Raw genomic sequence first — 17,179 nt, 5'->3', positions numbered from 1 at the left:
AAATAATTGTAGACCTCCACAAGTCTGGTTCATCCTTGGGAGCAATTACCAAATGCCTGAAGGTACCACATTCATCTGGACAAACAATAGAACGCACGTATAAAAACCATGGGACCACGCAGCCATCATTCCGCTCAGGAAGGAGACGCGTTCTGTTTCCTAGAGATTAACATACTTTGGTGCGAAAAATGCAAATCAATCCTAGAACAACAACAAAAAAGGACCACCTGAAGACGCTGGAGGAAAGAGGTACAAATGTATCTATATCCACAGCAAAACGAGTCCTATATCGACATAACCTGAAAGGCCACTCAGTAAGGAAGAAGCCACTGCTCCAAAACCGCCATAAAAAAGCCAGACTACGGTTTGCAACTGCACATGGGGACAAAGATCGTACTTTTTGGAGAAATATCCTGTGGTCTGATGAAACAAAAATAGAACTGTTTGGCCATAATGACCATCGCTATGTTTGAGGAAAAAGGGGGAGGCTTGCAAGCCGAAGAACACCATCCCAACCGTGAAGCACGGGGGTGGCAGCATCATGTTGTGGGAGTGCTTTGTTGCAGGAGGGACTGTTGCACTTCACAAAATAGATGGCATCATGAGAAGGAAAGTGATGTGGATATATTGAAGCAACATCTGTTAGGAAGCTAAAGCTTGCTCACAAATGTGTCTTCCAATTGACAATGACCCCATGCATACTTCCAAAGTTGTGGAAAAATGGCTAAAAGACAACAAAGTCAAGGTATTGGAATTGCCATCAGAAAGCCCTGACCTTAATCCTATAGAAAATGTGTGGGCAGAACTGAAAAACATGTGGGAGCAAGGCCAACAATCCTGAATCAGTTACACCAGCTCTGTCAGGAGGAATGAGCCAAAATTCACCTAACTGTCACGCCCTGACATTAGACTTTTTATATGTCTCTATTTTGGTTTGGTCAGGGTGTGATTTGGGTGGGCATTCTATGTTCTATTTTCTATGTTTTGTATTTCTTTGTTTTGGCCAGGTATGGTTCTCAATCAGGGACAACTGTCTATCGTTGTCTCTGATTGGGAACCATACTTAGGCAGCCCTTTTTCCCACCTGTGATTGTGGGTAGTTAACTTTGTTTGAGGCATTTAGCCCTGTAAGCTTCACGGTTGTTTTCTCGTTTGTTGTTTTGTTGGTGTCATTTTTATAATAAAAGAACACAACGCTGCACCTTGGTCCGCTTCTTTCGACAGCCGTGACAGCAAGCTTGTGGAAAGCAACCTGAAATATTTGACCCAAGTTAAACAATTTAAAGGCAATGCTACCAAATACTATTTGAGTGTATGTAAACTTCTGACCCTCTGGGAATGTGATGAAATAAATCAAAGCTGAAATAAATCATTCTCTCTACTATTATTCTGACATTTCACATTCTTAAAACAAAGTGGTGATCCTAACTGAGCTAAAACAGGGAATTTTTACTAGGATTAAATGTCAGGAATTGTGAAAAACTGAGTTTAAATGTATTTGGCTAAGGTGTATGTAAACTTACGACTTCAACTGCATGTATTTCCCAGGAGGTTGGTAGCACCTTAATTGGGGAGGATGGGCTCGTGGTAATGGCAGGAGCAGAGTAAGTGGAATGGCATTAAATACATCAAACACATGGTTTCTATGTGTTTGATGCCATTCCATTTGCTCCGTTTTGTGCCGTCCTCCCCTCACCAACCTCCGCTGATGCATTTAAGTAACTAGGCTAGATTGGAGTTAGCCTGGGAGCAGTAAAATCAGGACAAATTCCGCAATTCCATAAAGTCTTTCACAATTTCATAACTTCTCAAGTCCAATAAGCAATATTTAAAAGCCCCACCAGCAGTCAACACCCTTCTGTTGCTTGAGTGGGTGTTTTTATGAAAGGGCCACCGGTCCAAACGAAGCGTCAGTGGAGCATAAGGTTGCGCCTTTGTGTGTGATCTCAGGATCCCCCAGCGAGGGAGTCATCTCGCCCTTTTCCACAAGTCGCCCTACCCACAGAGTATTCCATTGACTCTCAACTCCGCAACAATCACCTATCTGTTTCGGAAGTGCCAGAACTCGGCCAAGTCCGTGTGCTGAACGAACGCTGGAATTGTGGAAATATCAAGCAGCTGTTTGAAGAATGTTCTGATTGTCCCTTTATGATGCATTTCCAGTTTCGGATTCAACAGGCCTGGAATGGTGGAAATTGTAAACTAATTGTAAGCTGGGGCAGGATTCTGATTCTAGAACTGTGGTAAACAACATAGGAGAAAGACACTGTGACTGGGAGCAATAACTTTGAAGTGGAGTAGCTACAACACTATCACAGTCACCACAACCATGGAGAGAATGCCTCTGAGACAGAGAAAGAAAGAAGGAGAGGAGGAGGAGTGAGGAGCCTTTTCCACATTAAATCCTGTATTATCTCTGCTCTGAACACCATAGAAATATAAGACTTCAGAAATTGACAAAGGATGCCAGGGATGCCAGCCAGGGAATGCCATGCATGGAAAAGGCCCTGTGATTCTCCTTGCGTTGGTTGCCATGGCGTCTCCCTTGGCGGTGGGCAGGAATGGGGCATGTTTGTGTGTGCCCATCCCCTCCTTCAGTCTTTGACAGATGCCTCAGAACCCTGGGATCACAGCACACACACAACCACATGTTTGTGCCCACCTCCTCCAGTCTTTGACAGAGAAAGACCTCAGAGCCCAGGGATCAAAGCAAGGGACTGGAGAGCCTCCCATATGGCGCCATCCCAAACAGAAAGACCCCTCACAGGAATGGAGGCTGTCACCTCAGTACTTTGAGTACACACCATCACTGTCACTCACATGGATAGGGGAGGAGAGGCTTGTTCCTATACAGATAACTCATAACTCTCAGAGAGGGTGTTTGTTGGTGTGAGTAATCAAAAGCTTCCATAAAATTCCTTTAAACAAGATATTTGAGTTAAGTGGTTTCACCTCTCTTCAAGTACCAGTGTACTAACCAAATATCAAAAAGAGCTGTTTGAACAGTAAGAGCTGTTTGAAAAGACCACCTGAAATTTCAGCCTGTTTTGGTGGGATGGAGTTTTGGCCATCCATGGTGACATCACCATGCAGTAAATGAGTTAAAAGACCAATAAGAAAGATAGTTCCAAATCTCTCTCTGTTTTCTCCTCCCCACTCAGACCACTCCTAGACAGTCCTAGCAAAATTCTTGCTTTAGAAATTGCCCTTTGCTTTAGAACTGAAGCTTTTTTTGTTTTTGACCATTTAATTGAAAATAATCACTGTAAGGTACTTAATTGTTACCCCAAAATCAAATAAAATCAAATAAAATTGTATTGGTCACATTACACATGGTTAGCAGATGTTAATGCGAGTGTAGCGAAATGCTTGTGCTTCTCGTTCCGGCAATGCAGTAATATCTAACAAGTAATCTAACATTCACAACAACTAACGCATACACACAATGTAAAGGGATGAATAAGAACATATAAATATATGGATGAGCGATGACAGAGCGGCATAGGCGAGATGCAGTAGATGGTATAGAATACAGTATATGCATATGAGATGAGTAATATAATATGTAAACATTATTAAAGTGCCGTTATTTAAAGTGACTAGTGATACCTTTATTAAGGTCCCATCTGTAAATAGCCCACCCAACTACCTCATCCCCATATTGTTCTTTTTTTTGCTCTTTTGAACCCCAGTATCTCTACTTGCACATCATCATCTGCACATCTATCACTCCAGTGTTAATGCTAAATTGTAATAATTTTGCCACTAGGGCCTATTTATTGCCTTACCTCCCTAATCTTACTACATTTGCACACACTGTACAGAGAGTTTTCTATTGTGTTATTGACTGTATGTTTGTTTATCCCATGTGTAACTCTGTGTTGTTTTTGTCGCACTGTTTTGCTTTATCTTGGCCATGTCGCAATTGTAAATAAGAACTTCTTCTCAACTGGCCTACCTGGTTAAATAATGGGGAAATAAAAAATAATTATATTAAAATATTTGAGTCTGTATGTTGGCAGCAGCCTCTCAATGTTAGTGATGGCTGTTTAACAGTATGATGGCCTTGAGATATAAACTGTTTTTCAGTCTCTCGGTCCCTGCTTTGATGCACCTGTGCTGACTTCGCCTTCTGGATGATAGCGGGGTGAACAGGCAATGGCTCGGGTGGTTGTTGTCCTTGATGATCTTTTTGGCCTTCCTGTGACATCGGGTGATGTGGGTGTCCTGGAGGGCAGGTAGTTTGCCACCGGTGACGCGTTGTGCAGACCTCACTACCCTCTGGAGAGACTTGTGGTTGAGGGCGGTGCAGTTGCCGTAACAGGCGGGGATACAGCCCGACAGGATGATTGTGCATCTGTCAAGGTTTGTGAGTGTTTTAGGTGACAAGCCACATTTATTCAGCCTCCTGAGATTGAAGAGGCGCTGTTGCGCCTTCTTCACCACGCTGTCTGTGTCGGTGGACCATTTCAGTTTGTCCATGATGTGTATGCCAAGGAACTTAAAACTTTCTACCTTCTCCACTACTGTCCTGTCGATGTTGATGGGGGTGGGTGCTCCCTCTGCTGTTTCCTGAAGTCCACGATCATCTCCTTTGTTTTGTTGACGTTGAGTGAGAGGTTATTTTCCTGTACTCCCTGGGTGAACAGGGAGTACAGGAGAGGGCTGAGAACGCACCCTTGTGGGGCCCCAGTGTTGAGGATCAGCGGGGTGGAGATGTTGTTTCCTACCTTCACCACCTGGGGGCGGCCCGTTAGAAAGTCCAGTACCCAGTTGCACAAGGCGGGGCCGGGACCCAGGGTCTCAAGCTTAATGACGAGTTTGGAGGGTACTATGGTGTTAAATGCTGAGCTGTAGTCAATCAACAGCATTCTTACATAGGTATTCCTCTTGTCCAGATGGGATAGGGCAGTGTGTAGTATGATGGTGATTGCATTGTCAGTGGACCTATTGGGGCAAATTGGATTGGGTCTAGGGTATCAAGTCGGGTGGAGGTGATATGATCTTTGACTAGTCTCTCAAAGCACTTCATGATGACAGAAGTGAGTGCTACGGGGCGATAGTCATTTAGTTCAGTTACGTTAGCTTTCTTGGGAACAGGAACAATGGTGGCCATCTTGACTGGGATAGGGATTGATTGAATACCTTCGTAAACACACCAGCCAGCGATGCCGTCTGGGCCGGCAGCCTTGTGAGGGTTAACACGTTTAAATGTTTTACTCACGTTGGCCATGGAGAAGGAGAGCCCACAGGCTTTGATAGTGGGCCGTGTCAGTGGCACTGTATTGTCCTCAAAGCGAGCAAAGAAGTTGTTCATTTGTCTGGGAGCAAGACGTCGATGTCCGCGACGGGGCTGGTTTTCTTATTGTAATCCGTGATTGACTGTAGACTGTAAATATGATATTGAGATAAAAACGGCTGCATTGGACTTTTCAAGCGGGCTCCTATCCATCTACTGTATCCTCTTATTCCCATATAGACGGTGTAGCGCTGTCCCCCGGTACACACATTCACTTTGTTATTATCCACATTCACACGCACATTTTCTCCCTCTCTCTTTCTCCTCTCGTGTGTGTGTGTGTATATATATATATATATATATATATATATATATACATACACACACACACACACACACACACACACACACACACACACACACACACACACACACACACACACACACACACACACACACACACACACACACACACACACACACACACGATTGCGCTGACACACTTCTTTAGGGATTAGGCCAGTCCACTGATTACATTGACTGACTGACTGCTGTGTGAAATACTGCCTCCCTCGATCCCTCTCTGTTTCCCTCCTTCCCTAACCCCTCACAGTACTGCCTCTGCACCTAACAGCACTCTCTCTGTGGTGGCTCAAATGAGATTTCCTCAAAGAAATCTCTGCATTAAGTCTGCCGTTTTAAAGACGGGCCATCAATCTCATGCTTGTATTAATGCATTCATATGCACGCGCGCACGTTCAGCCACATCGTTTTTTTCAATTGTTTAAGCACAATTTTGATAACAGGTCCCGGTTTGTCAAAGCACTACACACAATTAGCACAACACTTCAGATCGTTTGCAAAAATGGAACACTTTTGTCAAAACTATACACGACTTCATAAAAATAATATTTTGTTACCACATGAAACACACACATTTCATATGACTTCAATCTTTTTGAACCAGTTACACACTGCTGTTGCCAACCTAAAACACTTTTAGCAAGTCTAATTGTCAGTGATTAGAGTACTGTAAATGAAGTACACAGAGAAAGTGCAACTATACAAACACTATACAAGACCAATGCTGCAGACTGAGGAAAACATCATTTATTTCTCTCCATATACCCAAATCAGTCAACATGTCAACATGGAGAATCACAACAAAACATGTCAGTTTTCATGCTACTACAGTAGTGTGCATAACACTGTTAGCTCAGCAAACAACAGACAAACTTAAAATACTGTATCCAGTACAGGTTACAATTACAGTAAATAACAACAACAACAAACATAAAAAATCATCTGAAAAAAACTGACAATATTGTACATAAAATACTACAGTAAACATACTATACATTATCTCTTCGCCTAGCTGGATCTGGCCAGAGAATTTTATCAACATCACAAGCAATATCGTCATTAGCAAGACAACGCGGGAAGAACCGTCTTGAATTTCGAATCCATCCTTGCACAGCTGCGGCGTCGACTTGGTCACAGGCGTCCCCCATGGCCTGAATGAGGGGTACCTGAGCCTGGGGCTGGAGATCGTAAACCTTCCACCGCCATGCAGAGAAAAACTCTAGGGTTTAGAAACAGAGAGTATGGTGGAAGGTATAGTACTGTCAACTGTGGATGGTGTTGAAACCAGTTCTGGACCAAAGCAGAGCGGTGGAATGACACATTGTCCCAGATGACCGTGTAGTGCATCTGGTGCATTTCATTACCTGCTGTGACGATGTGGTGCAATCGATCCAAAAATGCGAGAATGTGAGGTGTGTTGTAAGGGCCCATTTTGGCATGACGGAGGACAACCCCATGCTGTGAAATGGCAGCGCAAAGGGTGATGTTACCCCACGTTGCCCTGGGACATTGATTATAGCCCTGTGGCCAATGATATTTCTGCCTCTCCTTCTTGCTTTTGTGAGGTTGAACCCTGCCTCATCAATATATATGAATACATGCAGGATTTCCTCAGCATCCATCTGCAAAACTCCCTGAAATACAGTGAAAGACTAGATTGTGTAGTTCAGGATAGGTCTAGTATACAGTCAATGTAAAAAAAGGCATGTGTGCAGTATGCAACATCACAGTGCTAAAGTGAACAATTCAAACCTCCACATACTCATGCCGCAGCCGTTTGACCCTCTCTGAACTCCGCTCAAAAGGCACTCGATAAAGTTGTTTCATTTGAACCTGATGTCTTTTCAGGATGCGTGCCAGTGTTGACTGAGTGACCTGATGGACATTTTTGAAAATGGCATGGTCACCGATAATGTTGACTTGTAGTTCTGAGCCTGATAGATAGCATTATTGGCCAAAACCATGTTTATTATCTCTCTCTTGTTCTTGCGTGAATATGGGCCCCCTTCCTCCTTGTCGTTCCCGACCCTCAATCCTATGTAGCGAATAATACATGTAACTTACTGTACAATGTCACAGGAAGGGGTATCACAAGTGCTGATATGGTGCAGACAATAAGATGCTGATTACTGTAACTGTAGACAGATCTTCTTTTACTTGTTTTCCTGTCGAAAAGTCCTTATGACAGATGCCACTGTATATCTGCTAAGATTTGGCTGAACTCTCAGTCCAGCCTCCCTAAGCGTCAATCCGTGGTTCACAACTTGGTCCACAACTTAGTGTTGCACGAATGTCATTTGATAAGTTTGGTCCTCTTCTTCTTTGTGCACGTTCTCCTCCTGCTTCAGGTCTTCCTCGACCTCTGGCTCTGCCTCTGCCTCTTCCTCCTCCTCTGTGTACTCCTCCTCTCACCCTCACTCTTCTTCTGACTCCTTCCATTTTGTTTGAAGGCAGGTGAACCTACCTGCTGCATTTTTATAGTGATTAAACCTGATAGGTTTATTTAGCAATCATGTGTTTGTGCACCTGATGGCTGTGTTTAACAGATTGGCTCATAGGTGTGGTAATTTGACAGTCGGTGCTTTGGAATTGCAAGGAAGTGACATCATGATATACTTCTGTGTCTGATGTATACAACTGTGTTTAGTGTTTTGCAAATCACTGTGTGTAATGTTTTGCAAATAGTGTGAAGCTGACAATGTGCTTACAGTTGTGCAAATATAGCCTTATGTTTTGCTCCTTGAGTGTAAGGTTTTGCTAATTGTGGGAAAAGTTCAATTTTAGTGTTTATGCAACCGTAAAAAACTGTAAAACTTCTCTAGGCAGCATTTGGAATTTTGGATGAAAAGCATGCCCAAATTAAACTGCCATCTACTCAGGCCCAGAAGATAGGATATGCATATAATTAGTAGATTTGGATAGAAAACACTCTAAAGTTTCCAAAACTGTTAAAATAATGTCTGTGAGTATAACAGAACTGATTTGGCAGGCGAAAACCTGAGAAAAATCCATTCAGGAAGTAGGATTTTCTTTTAGTTGTAGTTTTCTATTCAATGCCATTACAGTATCCATTGACTTAGGACTCGAATTGCAGTTCCTTTGCCTTCCCCTAGATGTCAACAGTCTTTAGAAATTGTTTCAGGCTTGTATTCTGAAAAATGAGGGAGTAAGAGCAGTCTGAATGAGTGGACCCTGCCGTGTCAGAGCTTTTTCCATGCGCGCAACCGAGAGAGTGCCTTTCTTTTTTGTGTGTGTGTGTGTGTGTGTGTGTTTTTTATTTTAACCCTTTTTCTCCCCAATTTCGTGGTATCCAATTGTTTTAGTAGCTACTATCTTGTCTCATCGCTACAACTCCCGTACGGGCTCGGGAGAGACGAAGGTTGAAAGTCATGGGTCCTCCGATACACAGCCCAACCAAGCCGCACTGCTTCTTAACACAGCGCGCATCCAACCCGGAAGCCAGCCGCACCAATGTGTCGGAGGAAACACCGTGCACCTGGCAACCTTGGTTAGCGTGCACTGTGCCCAGCCCGCCACAGGAGTCGCTGGTGCGCGATGAGACAAGGACATCCCTACCGGCCAAGCCCTCCCTAACCCGGACGACGCTCGGCCAATTGTGCGTCGCCCTACGGACCTCCCGGTCGCGGAGAGAGTGCGTTTCTTGTTTACCTTTTCTATTGACGACGTTATTGTCCGGTTGAAATATGATCTATTATTTAGGCTAAAAACAACCTGAGGATTTAATATAAACATCGTTTGACATGTTTCTATGAACTTGGATTTGGATTTTTTTGTCTGCCTGTTGTGACTGTGTTTGAGCCTGTGGATTACTGAAGAAAACGTGTGAACAACTGGAGGTTTTCGGATATAAAGAGAGACTTTATCGAACAAAAGGAACATTTATTGAATAAATGAATGTCTTCTGAGTGCAACCATATGAAGATCATCAAAGGTAAGTGATTAATTTTATCTCTATTTCTGACGTGTAACTCTTCTACTTGGCTGGTTACTGTTTGTAATGATTTGTCTGCTGGGCTATGTTCTCAAATAATTGTAAGGTATGCTTTCGCCGTAAAGCATTTTTGAAATCTGACACAGTGGTTGGATTCACAAGAAGTTCATCTTTAAACCTATGTAAAATAGTTGTATCTTTTCTGAATTTTTACAATGAGTATTTCTGTATTTGAATTTGGCGCTCTGCAATCTCACTGGATGTTGGCCAGGTGGCGTCCCACATACCCTAGAGGTTAAGCCTATACTTCCACTGGTCTCACCTGGGAAATTATCTATATATATTGCTGTGGTAAATCTGTTCGCTTTTCTTATTATGATAGACGGTGAAAATCTACCATTGGAACATGAGGTAGCCAATTGACCTATTCATGACATGGTGGGTAGAGACCAATCAGATATCATAGGGAGAAGCCACGCCCATTTAGTATTTCAACTGCTGCCACACGCTCCAATCTCAGGGGTCTCAGCAGGAGTGCTTTAATATTCAGTGTGTGTTGTGTTGTGTGCATGTGAATGTGAGAGAGAAAAAGAGAAAGGGAAAGAGGAAGAGGGAATCAAGGCATGTGTGAGAGAGAAGGGGGGAAGGTGGTTCTCAATGGCAATAGCGCTCAATTGCTTTTCCTAGCCTGAGGGCATAGTTGGCTCTCTCAATCTTTCTCTCCCATACAGAGTCCCAAAATCCCTCTCCATTCGCCGCCTGGGATGACAACTTGAACCTCATTCGTACCCCTCTGTCCTCTTGGGTCAAAGGTCAAAGAGAAAAACCGGGCTGTGCAATTACATAATGTGGCATGGAGACCTCTGTCCTGACCTGGGCACTCCTAGACTGTGACAGTCATCACACTAACACCATTGTCTGTCTGTCTCCTCCTTATTGGTGACAGGGACTATATGGAATCTGGACAATTAATTCATTGAACGGGCAGATTTATTCACTTGATCGGATGGATGAACATTATTTACTAAGGAAGGTTGTATATCTTCTTGAACAAACACCCTTGACTGGCAAACCTTGTTCGATATACACGTGATTACATAGCTAAGATAATTTTATCTGGACAATTGATGAGTTGAGCGGACAGATGAATGAACTTGATTGCATGGTAAATGTGATTTATATCTGTTTGAGCATAACAACCTGGGTTGAAGAGGAAGACTCACGCTAAACCTCATTCAATATACACGTGACAGCATCGCTGAATATGACAATGAAGGCCGAATGATCAGCTCATTAAAACAGAGCTGCTATTGTGACATACTGGGTAGCATCCATCAGATGGTCCGTGACTTATGTAACCTTTCCCCAATTAAACCTTATTCAGAGGGAAATAATCCTTGTGGGTAAATCAAGGCAGCAGCGCTGAGCTCCAGCTCAGCCAAAAACCCCTTTAGCCCCTTGGCTAGCCAAGCCTTGTCTGAGATGGACGCTCTGATAGGAACTTCTAATGACCAGAGCTGCCTCCCAAATGGCAACCGATTACCTATGTAGCACTACTTTGACCTGGGCCCATAGTGCTCGAGTCAAAAGTAGTGCACTATATCAGGAATAGGGTGCCCTTTGGGATATAGACATGAGCAGCTGACCTGGAGCTGAAGCTGAGAGGAGAGTGAATGCCCTGTTGAACACAAGTACTGGACCAGGCTCTTTGGACCAGAGTGTCCCCTGTGTCCCCCTCTGTTGGGACCGCTCAACTTGGCCCTCACACAAGGCTACCATTGGAGCATAGCCGAGAGAAAGGGAAAGGGAGATGAAGAGGGAGAGAAGGGGATAACTCAGAGGCACACATTTAGATGGAGGAGGAAGTTGCTAATGGGAGCTGACAAACACTGATGCGTGAAATGACTTTTGCTGATCACAACGATAGGTGGCACAACACCCCTTTCCCATTTGAATCACACCCCTTTCCAATTTAAAGCCCCATATGAAAATGGCTTAGTGGAAAAAGGAAGATAAGCCAATAACATTTGGCAGTAACGGTAGCAGAATGAATTGTACTGTAAGTAGGAACTAAACATCCTTTAAATTGTAGCTTCCTTGTTTTAATTCTATCCTTTCGTCATCTTACTGATACTGGAACTTGTATTCCGCAACTTGTTTACACATACATAAATCATTCAGTTTAAATTCCTGGGGTTTTAGCAGTGAAACATGCTCCCCCAGGTGCAGTGTAGAGCCCAATTAGCTTGTAGGAATCTCATTTTAGTCAGGCCATAGCAAAAGGAAAGAAGCAGATTTGTGAATCAGCCATTAAGGCCTGAAGGAGAGAGCACATCACCCAAGGAGGGATTAGCCCTGGGAGGTGTATGAGTACGAAGGCACTCTTTTAGCAGCAGACAGTATACACTGTCAGGAGGCTCTTTAGAGGAGGAAGGGGAGGACCATCTTTCTCAGTGAATTTCATACAAATAAAAATGGTAAAACATTAAAAAAGGTTATTTTAGATAAGTATATTTAGTATAATTTTACCAAATAACTGATTAAAACACACTGTTTTGCAGTGAAGGTCTACAGTACCCTCAACAGCACTCTGCAGAGTAGCACCATGGAGCAGCCGGAGGACAGCTATCTTCCGCCCTCCTCTGTATACATTGACTTCAATAAAAAAAACTAGTAGGCTCATAGTTCTCACCCCCTTCCATTGACATACAGTGTAATTATGACAACTCCCAGAGGACATCCTCCAACCTATCAGAGTTGCAGCATGAACTGATATGTTGTCCACCCAATCAAAGTATCAGATAATTAATCTAGAACTGAAAGCTACAGCTAGATAGCACTGCAGTACATAAAATGTGGTGAGTAGTTGACTCAGAGGGAGAAAGACAATAGTTAACCTGTAACCGCTTTCTTCCCTTGAAGGAGAGGAGGACCAAAATGCAGCGTGGTTAGAGTTCAACATGTTTAATCAAGACCATACATGAGAACACTACAAAATACAAAACAACAAAAGTGAAAACCGAAACAGTCCTATCTGCTACAAAAACAGAAGACAACCACCCACAAACCCCAACACAAAACAAGCTACCTATATATGGTTCCCAATCAGAGACAATGACTAACACCTGCCTCTGATTGAGAACCATATCAGGCCATACATAGAAATGGACAAACTAGACACACAACATAGAATGCCCACCCAGCTCACGTCCTGACCAACACTAAAACAAGGAAAACACAAAATAAATATGGTCAGAACGTGACATAACCAGTTTTGAACTAAATTCATTTCTTTCAAAATGGAGAAGCAAGAAATGAAACTTTCAGTTTCACTTACTTAGCTAGCAAATGCAGCTAGCTAGTTTAGCCTACTCAAACAATCTGCTTAAACAGAGGGATGCTATGTTAGCAAGCTGGCTAGGATTATCCAACACCACACTGGAACTCTTCCAAGTCAAGGTAAGCTATTGGTTCTACTACTGTATTGCCACCCGGGCCCGCCGGTGTAAGTGCTAAACTGCTTACTGACTGCATGATTGTAGCAGGTTTACTAACATGTTAGTTCTATTAGCTATGTTGACTATGATGTTACTTTAGCTATGGTGACAACGATGTAGGCTGTGTATAGTGGTTATGATATGGTTTAGCTTGGAAAGTTTTTTTTGCCTGGTCACATACAGCTGATGTGTTGTGCATTGAAGTCCACAAGCAAAGGGAAAAGGTGAGAGGAGGATAGTGCAGAAAGTGCCAGAAATAGTACAACATGGCTGCTATAACAGTGAACCATGTTTACGTGTGATCAGGGGTGTGTTCATTCCACCAATTCTGTTAAAAATGTTTCTTGAACGGAAGCACATGGGAAACTGTTGAGTGTAAAAAAAACAGCAGTTCTTCACACACTCAAACCGGTGCCCCTGGCACCTAGTAGCATACCCTGTTCAAAGGCACTTAAATATTTTGTCTTGCCCATTGTCGTGATTAAACTAATCATGTAACTTTAATTAACTAGGAAGTCGGGGCACCAAGGGAAAATGTTCATAGAGTCTCTATTTCCCAAATTAACTTAAGATTAACTTAAGATATTTTCATATCTTATCGATCTTCTATTAATGTATAATTACCTCATCAATCTCATTCCTGAATGTTGCAAACCCTTGGATATCTGTATGAACCCTAGCATCATAAATCATGAATCAGCTATATACAAATTGTCTTAATTATATATTTACTAACTAACTAATCAATCACAGAATTACATAAATACACACACAATAGTTATACATTGGTTACAGACATGATACACTGAAAAGTCTCTAGTGGGCTAAGCCAATATGACGGCTTTGTAGACAAAGGAAAGGGGTGGGGCCAGCTCAAGAGCGGGAATCTGAGAGTGGAGCCCCGTACATACACTACACTCATAAATATGCTTATACTTTGAACAAAATAAACCCAATTTACATATTTACGAGTGTATGGCTTTGTTGTCCCTGTATGGCTTTGTTGTCCCTCGCCGGTCCGCCTGCTGGATACATCGCCGATGGAAAGTCTCTGGTTTTTCCACCAGAGATCAAAGTCTTTCGCAGTTGTAGCATACGTCAGAATAACATTCGGTCGTTTGTCCGGTTGTGTTTACCAGACTAAAGTACTTAAACAGCTGCAGACTGAATTATTGTTCTTTAGTTTGTAGATTTCTTAACCATTTCAACCTGGGAATGATCTCCAAGTTCTCTAATGTAAGCTTCGTCAGAAGTGTTTTTTATACTGGAGTAGAAAAGAACACCCCGTTCCATGACACCGATGTAAATGTCTGTGTTCACGGGATTGATTGATTGATTGATTGATTGATTGATTGATTGATGAGAGAGAGAGAGAGAGAGAGAGAGAGAGAGAGAGAGAGAGAGAGAGAGAGAGAGAGAGAGAGAGAGAGAGAGAGAGAGAGAGAGAGAGAGAGAGAGAGAGAGAGAGAGAGAGAGAGAGAGAGAGAGAGAGAGAGAGAGAGAGAGAGAGAGAGAGAGAGAGAGAGAATCCATGATCACGTCATGACACCATTCACCCTCTGAATGTAAATGTCTGTGTTCACAGGATTGATTGATTGAGACACAGAGGAGGACCGACGCTTTCTGTCCTCTGGCTACACCATGGTGCTAACCTACAGAATGTTGTTGAGGCTAATGTAGACATTCATTGCCTTTGGCTCTGGGGGTTATAATTTGTAGGGGTGCTAAGTTGCCGTCCTGAATCTTTCTTCAATATTTCAATGACAGTTTTGCCTTTGGCTCTGGGTTTAAATTCTGTCAAATCACCTCAATGAAGAGGGTTTGTACCTTTTCATTCAAAGGAGGACATTTTAACTTGTGGTAAGAGCACTTTCTATACAGGCATTGGCCATGGCATAGAGGCATTAGAGTGAGAGTAGCATTAGCTCTAAATCCCTCTGAAGAGAAGCGAACCCTGACCTGTGTCATGCTGAGTTTGACAGGCAGCTTGTGTGGCAGGTTTCTGTGTGCCCAGCTCATTTGCCGCAGTTTGGCCCCTAAGTAGATCATTGTTTCTAACTTTAACCCCGCTATCCAAATGACTCTTGTGGCCTGAAGAGAATGTGAGAGCATGGCAACGGTCCAAGTATATACTGTAAGCTTTCCAAGTATGGATCTCAGATGAAGAGTGCCCCCAAAGACCTTAAGCAGCGCTTCGGTGTGGCAATGGCATCAGCTGGGAAAGAAAAGTGGACTGAGAGTGTTTGTGTGTGCATGTGTGTGTGTGTGTGTGTGTGTCTGTGTGTATGCCCCCAAAAGACAGCAAGCAGCGCTGCAGAGCCTACGATCGCAGTTGGTGTCAGAAGAAGTCTGCCAACTGGTTTCTATTAGTGTGGGGCCCGGCTCCATCTCCCTCATGGAGGCTTATTTGTCTCTGACAGCTGTAGAGAGATAGAGAGAGATGACGGATCTATGCAAATGAGACTCTGAATGATGTATTATGCCAAAAGTTCCACAGTGGACAAAACCAGTCTTTGGAACCCAGTCTTCCGTCCAAATCCAATAGCACCATGGAGCCTCTTCATAGTCGTCAGACTGTGGACGCATCCCAAATGGCACCCTATCCATTTTTCAAACGTTTTACCATATGTTTTTATCCAGATCGACATCGTGAGCGCATACATTTTCTTACCGGTCTGCAGTGGGAATCAAACCAACATCGATGGCATTGTAAGCGCCATGCTCGACCAACTGATCTTCACAGGAGGCATGGACAGTTCCTTTCATAGTGAACTACTCATAGAGCTCTGGTCAAAAGTAGTGCACTATGTATGGAATAGGGTGTCCCTTGTCACAGAATGCGCTTCAAGGCGTCGCCTCTCTTCTCCATTGGCTATTAAATGCCCCTAACAGGTGCAGAGTCGTTGAGACAAGTCGTATCATTCTACTCCCGGGTTTGGTGGGAGAATGTGTGTGCTTGCTTGCCACACTGGTTATGAGTGGAAGGCATTGTGCTCATTGAGAACTGACAAATGGCCCCTGGCTATCAAGGAAAAGAAGCCGCCACAGCTACTAGGTCCTGGACCGTAAAATGGAGTCACTCCCAGTGGTGTAAGTGGTAAGAAGGTACAGAGCTGTTTTGTTCCAGCTGGGGTCGGCCAAACGTTATCTATTGCTGTTGGCTGCAGCATTATCTCCTCCCACTAATTATCCGTTTGCAGGAAATCCAGCGCACACACACACACACACACATCAAACACGCACACACACACACTTCTTCTGTGATTAATTTCAGGAACTGCCAGACCAGACAACGGCCCCTCTGGCGCTGAATGACGTGGCCTTGCCAACACAGCACTTCCTCTGGGTTTTTTTTGTGGAAGGGGACGGTGAGATGGCGATGGCTTTTTGTTCTCTCTGTGTTCTTTTTTTGGTCTTGAATGCCGACTAGACCGGGCGCAAGCGTGCGTCCGCGTGCGCCTTCGCGTGCATGTTGATTTTGTCCACCCGCACCAGACGCGATCAGAACACGCAGGTTGAAATATCAAAACGAATTCTGAACCAACAATATTCATTTGAGGATAGGTCCAAATGCATTAAACATTCATGGAAATTTAGCTAGCTTGCTGTTGCTAGCTAATTTGTCCTGGGATATAAACAAGGTCCTCTACTCTGACAATTAATCCACAAATAAAAGGATAAACCTAGTTAGTATCTAGTAATCGCTCCTCCTTCAGTCTTCTTCTTTGGACTTTATATGGCGGTTAGCAACCAACTTTAAGGTGCTTTACCACCACCAACTGGACTGGAGTGTGGACCTCAGTTCATCTTTCAATCACCCACGTGCGTGCGTATATGCTCCTAAAAACCAATGAGGAAATGGGAGAGGTGGAACATGCAGCGCGTCACGCAACGCAAGTGGTTTAAGTCAGCATGTAAGTCACCAAGATGAGATGAGAGCTCGCCATTTGTATGGCAGACCTGGGTTCAAATACTGTTTGAAATCATTTTAAATACTTTACATTTGCTGTATTGAGCTTGCATGACGCAATGAACCAATAGAAATGTCCCAAAACAGCCAACCCTGTCGACCTGGCACTCTAGCCTGGGAAAAAAAATTGCTCAAAGTTGGCTGTAGGCCACGTGACA

The sequence above is a fragment of the Oncorhynchus mykiss genome, chromosome 1, assembly GCF_013265735.2.
Source record: "Oncorhynchus mykiss isolate Arlee chromosome 1, USDA_OmykA_1.1, whole genome shotgun sequence".
In the NCBI taxonomy this organism is placed as follows: domain Eukaryota; kingdom Metazoa; phylum Chordata; class Actinopteri; order Salmoniformes; family Salmonidae; genus Oncorhynchus; species Oncorhynchus mykiss.
Note: the sequence above shows the minus strand (reverse complement) of the source record.